Here is a 12,234-nt window from a genome sequence, read left to right as displayed (position 1 = left end):
GTGTTGCTGGGGACAGAAGGGAAGACCAGACATGAATTCACCCTCAACCCAGGCTGCCTGGGCCACAAGGCTGAGCCTTCCCCCTAGAGCTCCCTGGATCAACATCTCCTCTGAAAAGTCTGTTTTCAGAGAACGTTAAATGCCTGAAAAAATCTGTGCTATGGGGTGACAGCCACAGCCAGAGACAAATTTCTTTCGGGAATCCCAACCCTCCCTTTTGGCCTGCACCACCCTCTGCCACCAAAACAAAAACACACACACACCAAAAAAAAAAAACAACCCAAAACAAACAAACAAAATAAAAAACACATGAGCTGACAGGTCAGTGTGACTTAGGTTTCCAAAGTGGAGTTCAACAAGTAACCAGTCTAATTGCTTTTGATATCTAGAAAAGCTAATTAAGGTAATACTACTTGGCACTCGTATAATACTAATAAAAATAATGACCCTTTATATATAAGGAGCGTCTTTCATTCAGGGATCACAAAGCCTTTACAAACATTAATTAATTCTCACAAGTCAGCTGGGAGATGGGTATAATTAGCCCCATTTTACAGCTGGAAGAATTGAGGCACGTACGGGGTAAGCAATATGGCAGAGAGGACACCTGTGTCCACTGCCAAAGCAGGGATGGCTCCGAAGACTCCAAAAGTCACGCTCCAAGCTCAGAGCTCCCCTTGCTCCTGCCTTTGGGCTGTCGTGGGGAGCCCCCCTTAAAGTCAAAGCTCTGTCTTGACCAACCACAGAGCAAAGCTGAATGCCAGGACCACCTGGGGCTGAATGGCCTTTCTTTCCTTTCCCATAAGCCTCTAGAAGGGCAGGGCTCCATGTGTCCAAAGTCCCAGGGTCCAGTCTCACAGCTTGTCACCCTGTTTCTGGCTTCCCTGGCAGGTTTCCCAGGTCTTGAAGCCCCCCAAGATCCCTTAATAGTTGGGTTGCCAGATTTAACACATAAAAGTACAAGATGCCAACAAGTGGATTAAAAAATGGTGGTACATATACATAATGGAATATTACTCGGCCATAAAAAAAGAATGAAATCTTGCCATTTGCAGTAGCATAGATGGACCTAGAGGGTATTGTGCTGAGTGAAATAAGTCAGCCAGAGAAAGACAAATACCATGTGATTTCATTTATATGTAGACTCTAAAGAACAAAATAAAGGAGCAAACAAAATAGAAACAGACCCATAGACACAGAGAACAGACTGCTGGTTGCCATAGGGGAGGGAAGGTGGAGGACTGAGTGAGAAAGGTGAAGGGATTGAGAAGGACAGATTGGTAGTCACAAAGTAGTCACAGGGATGTAAAGTACAGCACAGGGAATATAGTCAATATATTGTAATCCTCGGGGGGAGGGGGGAACGCTTTGCAAATTACATGATTGTCTAACCACTATGTTGTACACCTGAAACTAATGCAATATAATATTGAATGGAAAATGTGACTAAAAATTTTTTAAAACATTAAAATAAAAGATGCCCAGTTAGATTCGAATTTCAGAAAAACACCAAATTGTGTGTTAGTATAAGTATGTCCCAGGCAATATCTGGGGAGTGCTTATACTAAACCTTGATTTGTTATTTGTCTGAAATTCGGATTTAACTGGGCACCCTGGGTTTTGTCTGGCAACCCTGCTTATTAGCCGCTCCGCCAGGCACCGGTGTGCTCACCTCCTTGATGTCCTGAGATCCTCAGCCTGGTCCTGGGAGGCAGGCGCTCACTACCTAAGACTAGTCTAGAAGCAGGAAGTGGCTCACCCAGGACCCCGCATTCCTCAGCTGTCTGGGCTTCCCAGAGGCTCCCCTGACCGCCTCCCACCCCCTCACCCACAGTGACTCCCCAGTGCCCAGAGAACAAAGTCCAAGTCCCGTGGTGGGCTCCTTCCCAGGCCCCACGGGTCTGGCTCCCAAAACCACCCTGGCTTCGTGTCGACCCCAGTGGCACCCAACACGTACACATCCGGCTCAGTGAAATGAGCTCCCCACATTCCCTAGCATGTGTGAGTGTGTGTGTGTGTGTGTGTGTGTGTGTGTGTGTGTGTGTGTTCCCTGCGCTGCAGCCACGCCGAACAGCTCCCGTCACCAGCACACCCTGTGCGATTTCTTGGCCCCGGGTTTCGGCACATGCTGTTCTCTCTCTGCCTGGAATTCCGACAGATGTACCTTGCAAAGTGGATCAAGTCATTCATTCATTTCACTACTAATGTTTATTAAGCACTTACTACGTGTAAAGCTTATAATCCCCACCTTCGTAAAAACTAACAGTCCAGTACGGAAGTCAGCAAACAGTTTCTATCAAGACTCAGATGGTAAGCGTTGTAGGCCACGCAGGCCCCGGGTCTACACCCCAATTACTCAACTCTCCGGAGCGTGAAAGCAGCCGTAGAAAATACAGACAAGACCAGCCATGGCTGTGTGCTCCAATAAAACTTTATTCACAAGAAAGGGCAGTGGGCCGTGTTTGGCCCACAGGCGGTAGTTTTGCCAACTCCTGGTCTAGTCTTAGAAGCAGGCACTGAACAAATAAATCAAATACTTGACAAGTATGAATAACAAACTCTTAAATGCTGTGAAGGCAAGGATTCCGCTCAGAGTTTGGGGCCCGATGCAGCTTTACAGCCGTGGTTCCTCCTCTCTGCTCCCACAGCCTCTGGGTTAAAAGACACATCCGGGCCTGACCTGTGGTGGCGCAGTGGATAAAGCGTCGACCTGGAAATGCTGAGGTCACCGGTTCGAAACCCTGGGCTTGCCTGGTCAAGGCACATATGGGAGTTGATGCTTCCAGCTCCTCCCTCCTTCTCTCTCTCTCTCTCTCTCTCTCTCTCTCTCTCTCTCTCTCCCTCTCCTCTCTAAAATGAATGAATGAATGAATAAATAAATAAATAAATAAATAAATAAATAAAAGACACATCCATGGCCATTCAAGGCAGGGCCTCCCAGTCCAACACAGAGCACAACTACTGCTGCCTATAAACCTGCCTGTGGCCTCCTGCTCCCCGGCAAACCCCCGCCCATGTCACTGGCACCAGATGGGGCTGGGCTGCCCTGGGCGGGTCAGGCTGCAGGCCTAGGCCCCTTCCCTAGCAGAGCGGAAGCTCTACTCACCCCTCATCCCCAAAGCCGATCCTATTACCGCTCCTTCCGACTGCCCATCTCTGATTAATAACCCGGCTTCCACAGGACTTGGACTCGTATTTAATAGAGAGTGCCTGTGCTCATATACTCGAGTGAGAAGTATCACATTTTGTTGGCCAGGAGTCTGCAGAGAGCCCATGGCCATATGAAGGGCTGGATGTTTTCAACATCATGGTTTCTATGCCCTTGCTCAGTGGTTTCATCCTACTCGGCTCCAGAAGAGCTTCTCAGGGCATATAACTCACACACACACACACACACACACACACACACACTGAAATCTCATCCTCTATGCATTCAGCACACACGTTCCCACACACCTTAGGCACATGTAGGTGTAAGAACACACATGGGCATGCACGAAATCCTGCTTCGCACCTGTGCCTGAGCTCACTACACACGTGTGTGCATGCACACATACTATCCACATGTGTGCACACTATGCACGTGCGTGTGTGGGCGCATGCATACATGACAGCACGTGTGTGCATGTGCGCGCGCACTAGACTCGTAAATACTGTGAAATCCAGCCCCACCGTGTGTCTTGCAGGAGGAACTGGCCAGGAAAATCACATCGTTGGCATCTCTGGGCTGCCAGCTCCATCTGGGTTCCTGCTGCTGATCCCAGCGCTGAGGCGGCCACAGGAAGTTTCCGTTTCCCTGGCTGCCAAATCCCAGTCACCTCCGACCCCCAGAGAGAGAGAAACGGCTCCAGCTTCCTGTGTACCCACCGCTGCGCCCGGCATGCGGCGGAGGAGATAGAGTGGGCTCGTTCACGCTGCTGCAGGCATGGCGGCTTCCTCGGCCTTCCCTGGGGGTCTGGTCCTGACACATCAGTGCCTCCAGGAAAGAACGTTGGGCTGAGCCCAAGGTCGGAATGTCCCCATTATCTGAAGGACCCTGACAACTTTCCTGCCCTGCTTCCCAACACATGGAGCAGCCTTGAGGAACTCACCACCCCCAGCATCCCTGAGGCCTCCATGCAGCCAACGCCCACTGCCCCTTTAACTCCCAGTGAGGGACAGGGCTCCAGTCTCTGCCCCTTTCCTGAGCCGATGGCTCAGAGGGCAGGGACCTCAGCAGTGATCAAGAAGCTGGTGAACCAACTCCTAGACTCTCCGTTGAACTGGTCAGTGGGATTTGGACTCCCTGCAGGGTCTTCACATTAAACCACTCATTCATTCCTTCACTCATTCTTCTTCTTCTATCCATCCTAGACACATGTGCTGAGGCTGTTCCTGGTGCTGGGGGCGTAGGGGTGAACAGATGAGAGTCACTGGTTTCACTGCGAGATGAAGACCGGGGCACCGAGGGCACACACTGACGTGGCCTGCTGCAGCCAGGAAGGCTTCACAGAGGAAGTGAAGTTAGACTTGAATTTAGAAGACCATAGAACAAGTGTGGAAGAGCAAGCTAGACAAAACCAACAAGTGCAAAAGGCCAAAGGGGCTGGGCCTGGCACATAATGGGTGCTCTGGAAATGTGTTATGAATGAGTGAGTGAATTAATGAATGAATGAATGGTCATGGGAGGCTTTCCAGTAGGAACATGACATTGACTCCTGTTGACTAGTAATACTTAAACTGTTGCTGGGGACGCCCAGACTACTTCTCGTTGAGGGATTCTTTGCCCAGGATAGATGGCTCCTCTCCCAGAGACTCCCTGTGCCCTGTGCCCACCACACATTTACATATAGACACAAACAGACAACCACTGGATGCAGATGCACCTGTGCACATCTCCCCCATGAGCCAGGCAGCCGGGCACTGTTCTGTCTTCTCTGCACTTATTCACTCAGTTAATTCAGCCCCTGAAGGTACAGACTGTGTGATTCCCGTTTTTATAGCAAAAGAAACTAAGGCGTGGAGAAGTGAGTCATTGGTCCGAAGTGATATAGTTAGTAAGTCGCAGGGCTGGGATTTGAACCAAGCCCTCTGATCCCAGGGTCCATCCCCTTTATCACCAAAGCAAAGCGGTCCCAACCTCCCTCCTCTCCCTCCCTCCCTCCCTCCCTTGTCCATCCAGACACCCACATTGTAGGCCACCCACGCTAGACCCTGCAGGGTCCTCCTGACACACAATTCCCTGCCACAGTCATCTTGTTGGCCCGTTCCCTACCGTCCTTCTCTGTGGTACATGCCTCCTTATGGGATCTGTCTTTATTATTTGTTTACCAAACGTCTGTTAAGCAGAGGTTACGGTCCGGGCTTTGTGCTAAACAGTTTACAGGCATCCTCTGTCTTCAGTTCTCACTGCAACCTTATGAAGGTTCTGTTATTATTAGCCTCACCTCACAGCTGGGTAAAATGAGGCACTGAGTGGTTAAGGTCACTTGCCCAAGGTCAGAGTGCCAGAGCTTAAAATAGACTCAAACTATCTCCACTCTTGAGCTCTTAATATCATCTTGGACTGCGTCCTGCTCAGACTGGCTTCTGCAGCTGAGAGGAAAGTCTGGGGTGGGGGGGAGAGAAGGAGGAGAAAGAGGAGGGGGAAGAGGAAGAGGAAATGCAGAAAATCAAAATGCAAGACCATTGGCCATTTCGAATCCCAAGTGTGGGAGGAATGGGTAGAGGGACCTTACGGACGTTTTACCCACGTTTGATTGTGAATAGCTTGGAAATAGAAAAACAGTGGAAAGATTTGTGCCGTGACCACCCATAAACCCACTGCCTAAATTTGGCAATTAGTATTTTACTCTACTTGGTCCATCGCCTCGCTACCGACCTTGTCGGCCATCACCCCCTGAAAACGGCAAGCACCTGGCGGAGTTCTTGCATCCAAACAGGTGGCCAAGGCTGGGCTCCCTCGGGAAAACCACTGCGGAGGGCCCAGGTTACGGGGTTTTTACTGGGGCCAAAGAGCCTGTGCACATTCACATGCGTTTAGACAAGAGGGGAACACACACACGTGCACACACGTGCACACACGTACACACACAAGGAGACAAGAGCACACAGCATGAGGGAAGACCTCGATTTGGAAGAGAGCCAGGAGCACCTCAGTTGGTCAGTCCGCCAGTTTCTTCCCACCCGCCATCCGCACAGGGGACAGCCAGGTCCCCATGGCCCCATCAGGCCACCAGGAGTCCTGGGGCTCAGGGCCAGCCTGGGGGGGAGGGTGTTTCCCTAATTGTCCTGCTTGTCTGCTAACCCAGCAGAGGAAACAGCCGCTGGCTTCAGCCTCCAAATGACAGGAAACAGCATGGAGGGCTACCCGGCCAGTAATTACTACTTTGAGAAAGGAGAAAAAAATGCCGGGGAAATGGTTCCAACTCAAATAATCTGCTCATTGCGGGAGGGGGAGGAGGAGGCTGTTTCAAGGAAAAGACATTTTGAAAAGCCTTCAATCAATCTGACAAGCAATTATCTGCTTAGCTGCTGGTACAAATCTCCACCTCCCCCTACACACACTGGTGCCCCTCACAGGAAAACAAGAGCCCCAGACTGACACTCACTCAGCCTTCAACCCCACCCCCGGTCCTCCGCCTCCCTGCCCCCCAGCAGCCAGAAGGACGAGCAAGAGAGCCTGCCTGGGAAACCTCAGGCTCTGGGGGCAGCCAGTGGCCGGGGGAGGGGGGGGTCTGGTTTCTTCCCGCCACCTTTGATACTCACGTGTACACACGCACACACCTGCGTGCTCTGCCCAGCATGACCACGTGGCCTACCCCACGTGTTGTAGACAAAACCTGTTTCAATCACTGCTTGCCCAGGGAACCAGAAGCACTCTCACATTTCATTCATTCATTCAACAATCATTTTCTTGAAAAGAAAATTCACCAGGGCATCCGGTGAGAAGTCTGGGAGACACTCAGCCTCGGAATATCGCTGGGGAAGAAAACGTCATTGTCACCTGCTTTGTGGCTCCTAACCCAGATGAGGGAGGCAGCACAGAGGACTAGCAGTGGTGGGGCAGCAGAGCTCAATTCAGACCTAAGTGGGACAAGCAGGTGCCAGGCCCCCAAAGAGCCCTGAGAAGCCGGGCAGACGGGTCCTTTTCTCTCTGCCTACCCCAGACCCCCCCCCCTCCGCTCCTCCTCTGGCGGCCCCTATCCCGGGCTCTGGACTAGCTCTTGCTCAGAGAATCCTGGAAATTCTCTCTGGTACGAGCCTTGTGGGACAGAGAGCAAACGGATTTGGCTACTGTCCTCCCAGGGAATTCTGAGCAGAGCCCAAGAATGAGGCTCCAGCATCACAAATTGGGGCCTGACTGGCCAATCCCCACCCCCGTGGTCCTACACACATACCCCCCACTCTGTGCTCTCTCTCTCTCTCTCTCTCTCTCTCTCTCTCTCCAGCAATATGCTGGGCCTTGTGCAATAGCACACATGCACAAGCTCTCTGTTAGCCTTCCTGACCACCTGTGAGGTACCAAGACGGTTACTTTCCAGAACACTCTACGGGTGAGGCGACAGAGCTCCAGCAGGCGAAGTGGTTTTCTCATTGTCATCCAGTTACCAGCAGAAGGGTTGGGATTTAAACCCAAGTCTTGCTCTCTCTGATAACCATGCTGTGAACCGCCTTGAGATATCAGCTGCCTGTATGAGATGCTCGCTGAATTCAGAACAAATGTTCAGTACTTGTGAGCGGTTCTCAGTCTAACGTTGTCCACCCTGGAACCCAAAGAAGGTTGCCTCAGCAAAACGGAGTGCCCTGGTGGGGGGAGCCAGACAGAGATACATGTGAAAACGGGTGCCCCGTGTATTGCACTTGGACCTTGGGTACAACCAAGAACGAATCCCTACGTCCATCCAGGTGAGCCTTGCGCACAGAACTTAGAATGAACAGAATGACTAATTCCAGCTCCAACGTCGTGGGCCCGAGTTTGCTGGCCAGACGCTCGGGCTCTGCCCGGGGCTGGGCGGAGAGGCAGACTCTGCCCCTGGCCAGCCCTGCTGAACTTTGCAGCCCTGGGAGGGAGGTGGGACCCTCCCCTCCAGTGTCTGATGTTTGTAAAGGGATTGAGCCCACCCCACCCACGCACGTGGGCCCTTGCTCCACCCACCACATCCAGGAGAGCTGCTCCCTCCGCTCAGGGACACACACAGGACTCATTATCTTCCAAGGCCATGGGCCGGGAGCATGCCTGTGTCAATGGAGAGGGATAATCACAGCAGGGAGGTGGCTGTTCGCCCTCCCAGAACACTTCGCTTTGCCTTCGGTGTTTGGCAAGACATAGCTGGTGTGTTGATGGGCGGGCATGTTGTTCCCTGTGTCCCCATGAGGACACACCCTCGTATTTAACGATCAGGACAACTCAAGTACAAGACCTGCCTCATGTTACACCCACCCCCCATCTCCGGACTGCACAACAAAGCAGAAACTCTCCACTTGCCACAGACCTGGGGCAGACATCCCACCACCTGCCCATTCATCTATCCGTCCCTTTCATCCAGCCCTGACTGACGCTCACCCGTGCCAGCCCTGTGCTAGGCACCAGAGACGCAGGGACACTGTTCCTGCCCTTCAGAACTCGAGGTGGAGACAGAGAAAGTGACGCCATTAGCAGGTGCAGCCAGGCAGAGTGGGACCTTTGGTGACACACAGAACTGGGTTCAGATTCTGGAGCCTTTGCTTCCTAGCAATGTGACCTTAGCAAACGATCATCCTCCTTCTCCCAGGGGAGTGGGGACCATGAGGTACCTACCTCCCCTTGTGGCTGGAGCAACTACATGAAAAACTACTAGTGGCATGCTGGGCACTGTGCCTGGCACACTGAGACTCTCTCAGTGAGTCAGCTGGTACCATTCACCATTGCCTTCTGTGAAATGGGTATAACACCACCCAGCCTGCCTGCCTTTACATAATAGGGTCCATACCGCACATGATAGTGAGGAGAGCATTTTATAGACAGTAGAGTGATTTTATCACTCGATGGTACAACCATCCTCCATTGAGCACCTACGATGTGCCCAGGCGGGTGCTGGGAAGGGTTAGAGAGGCATGATTGTCCGACAGAGTCAGGCAGGGTCTGGAGAAGGAGGCTCAACCTCTGACCAGACAGTCACGGGTTTGGAGGACAGCAATAACAGTCTCTGCATAGCAGGGCAGGGGTGGGAGTCGCTAGCTAACCAGAGGGGTCACAGCAGGCCTCCTGGGGGAAGGGGTGCTGCAAGGATGAATGGGCATCCAGGCGTTTAAAGTCTGAGCGAGGAGCACATCGTCTAGTTAGAGAATCAGCATGACTTGGGTGACGCAGGAGGGTGGCCCAGACAGGTGCACTCCTGTTCAGGAGCTCTGTGGACAAATAGCTGAGAAGCTTGGCGGCAACTGGAACAGGAGGAGGGAAGCCCATCCAAGGAAAGCCTTGTGGCCATAGGAGATGGGCCTGTGCAGACAAGAGGGCAGTGAGGACACCAGCCTGGGTGGCCGGAACGTTCTGCTGCCTCCGTTCTTTGCCGTCCCTCCATCCATAGTGACATCTTCTGCATGTGACGGTTGGTGGAGCCAAGATTGGAACCCGAGTCTGGCTGTTCACAGCTGGGCTGTCTGTCAGACCCACTGGGGGTGCTCAGTCTGGGCTGGGGTGACGGGCTTCTACCTGAAATGGCTACCTAATCACCCGCGGGCCCCGCCTCCAGTATTCCCAGTGTGCATCTGTGCATGGACCCCATGCAAACTCCTTTCCTGGCGAAGTGCTTCCAAACCACTCCTTTTCTGCTCCCTGTAGAAACCAGACTGCGCCCACCCATCCCAAACAGCATCCCCCTGCCCCTGCCTGCCTAGCATCCCCGAGGCCTCCCCATATCACGGGGACCTAATGAAAGTCTCAGGGGAAGCCGCTGGCTGACATCCACCCCAGGAAGCCACATCAGCAGCTTCATTAACCAGGGGCAGGTTTGTGCCTCTATTGTCTGCTGTAACCATTTGTTTATTTCAACTTTGGCACAGCCCCAGTTTGTTACAATTATTGCTGTCTGGCATGGCAGAGACACTTGCCTTCCCTGGACACAGAGGAGCGGCGTTCTTGCGTGAGGTAGCAAGAGACTCACTTGATTCAGTGCCCCCCAAAATATCAGATAATGTTCAGAAAAGAAAACATACCTCCATTAATCATACACACACACACACACACACACAAACACACACACACATATATATAGACATCTTTGAATTGAATCCACAAAGAATTAAAATAAAAAGGAATACCAGTTTATCCCAAAGCCGACAAAATTATGAACAGTAGTAATCTCTAATGCCGGTGAGGTTGCCCTGAAATCGCTACACAGGAAAGCTTTGCTGGAGGCAAAGTAAATTACAACAGCCTTTATGGGAAGTAAATTGGAAAATATGTATCACAAACCACAAAAATGTTCCTACCCTGAGACCCGTGGAGTCCGCTTCGGGGAATCTGTCCTAAGGAAATGAGACAAATGAAGAGAAACACTGTGGAAAAAAAAAAGAGTGTCCTTTACGGCGTTATTGAGAATAAGGAAAAATGGAAAGTGAAATTCAACAGCACCCAGCATCGGAATGATGAAATAATTAGGCAGCCATTAGGAAGACAAGCTCTAAGACCGACCAGCGCGGCCCGCGAAGGGGTTTAAGACTGCGTTACAACTTTAAGTGAGAAAACAGCGTTCACATTTCAAGTTTATTGTCAAGTCCGCTATGCACATACTGTGGGTGACCGTAAAAGTCACGGCGCTCGCTATTCTAGCCTGATAGCCTTATGGGAAGGGTGTTTTTCCCTCGTTTTCTACATTTTTAGTTGGGTTGTAGATTGGTTTTACAGTTTCTTGTAACTGGAGCTAAGAAATGATCACGCCTCACCAAAGAACCACAAACAGCCCTTAATTAGACAGCGCGGCTTCCACGGGACCCTCGGCCTGTCTGGGCCTCATTTCCGCCTCCTTTAGGATCATCGGGCTCCATAAACTCAGGTGGGAGGTAGCACAGGCCTGGGAAGGCTTGTGAGGCTTTGAGTCGGGGGCTCTGAAGAAGAATGAGTGTGTCCACAGTGTGGCTAGTGACGGTCACGCACTTCGCACCCAGCCCCAACGGCCCCGCAGAGCGGATGTTCTCATCCCCGTTTTGCAGATGGGACAACTGAGGCTCAGATGGAATGGAGACCTTTCCAAGAACAACACAGGTGGTCAAGGACTGAAGGCAGGGATTCAAATCCAGGTCCCTCGGCTCCACGGTTTGTTTTATCGTCATGTCTGTCCGTCCGTGTGGATTATTTTTTTCTCAGATGGACATATTTTAAAAAGAGCTGATTCACTGAGAGGAGTTGGAAGCTGTGGCTTGAAGGAAACTCAAGGCAGCCCATTCAGTCTGCCCAGGAGGCCTTGGAAGGGAATGTCGGACTCAGGGCTTGGCCGGCTTGGCTTGAAAACTGACCAGCGCAGCCACTGACTGCAAAACCCATTGGGTCCAAGCGTTCCACTTTCCAAAGAATGCACCTCCACAGCCACCGAGACAGGCCCCAAAGAAGCAAAAAGGGCTGGCAGCTCCCAATTGGCTCCTGGTGATGTCATGCCCCACCCAGAATGCCTGTAAAAGCTGCCTGCTGTATGTGTGTGGGGGGGGAGGACTCGGTAGGGGACTTGGTGTCTGCACACTCTCCACCGGGCAGCCAGGCTGGCATGACGGCTCCTGTCCTGTCGGCCAGCGGCACCCCACCCGCCCTCCACACATCCCCAGCCTCCCTGCCCTGGGCCGCTGACAGCCTGTAATTACCTGCAGTGTACCACGGCCTTATGGGATCCCGGGGCTGGGGGACCAAGCAGGCAGAAGAAGTTCCTTGAAAGGAACAGGGGAGTCTTCTTCCCAGTGGAGCCTGGCTCTCCCTCCCACCCCTCTGGGGGGCTTGGAGAGCAGACCCCTAGGCTCTGCGAGCCTGCAGACACCCTCCCAGCCCCCTGGAGCCCAGGCCCTGCTGCCTCGCCCCCCCCCCCCCAACAACCCTTCAGCTGCTCCCTACGGTGCATAGGACAAAATGCAAACTGTTCCTTGTGGCCTCCATCCAGGTCGCTCAGTCCTAGGGTCTGTCTCATCTCCCAAACGCCCTGCCCTGCTCCAGGGGTGATTACAACCTCCTCACCTTTCCCACACCCCAACACCCTCTCTTGCCTCTGAGCCTCCTCAAATGCTAGTCCC

This window comes from Saccopteryx bilineata, chromosome 6 (genome assembly GCF_036850765.1).
Source record: "Saccopteryx bilineata isolate mSacBil1 chromosome 6, mSacBil1_pri_phased_curated, whole genome shotgun sequence".
Classification (NCBI taxonomy): Eukaryota; Metazoa; Chordata; class Mammalia; order Chiroptera; family Emballonuridae; genus Saccopteryx; species Saccopteryx bilineata.
This window is presented reverse-complemented; position numbering follows the sequence as displayed.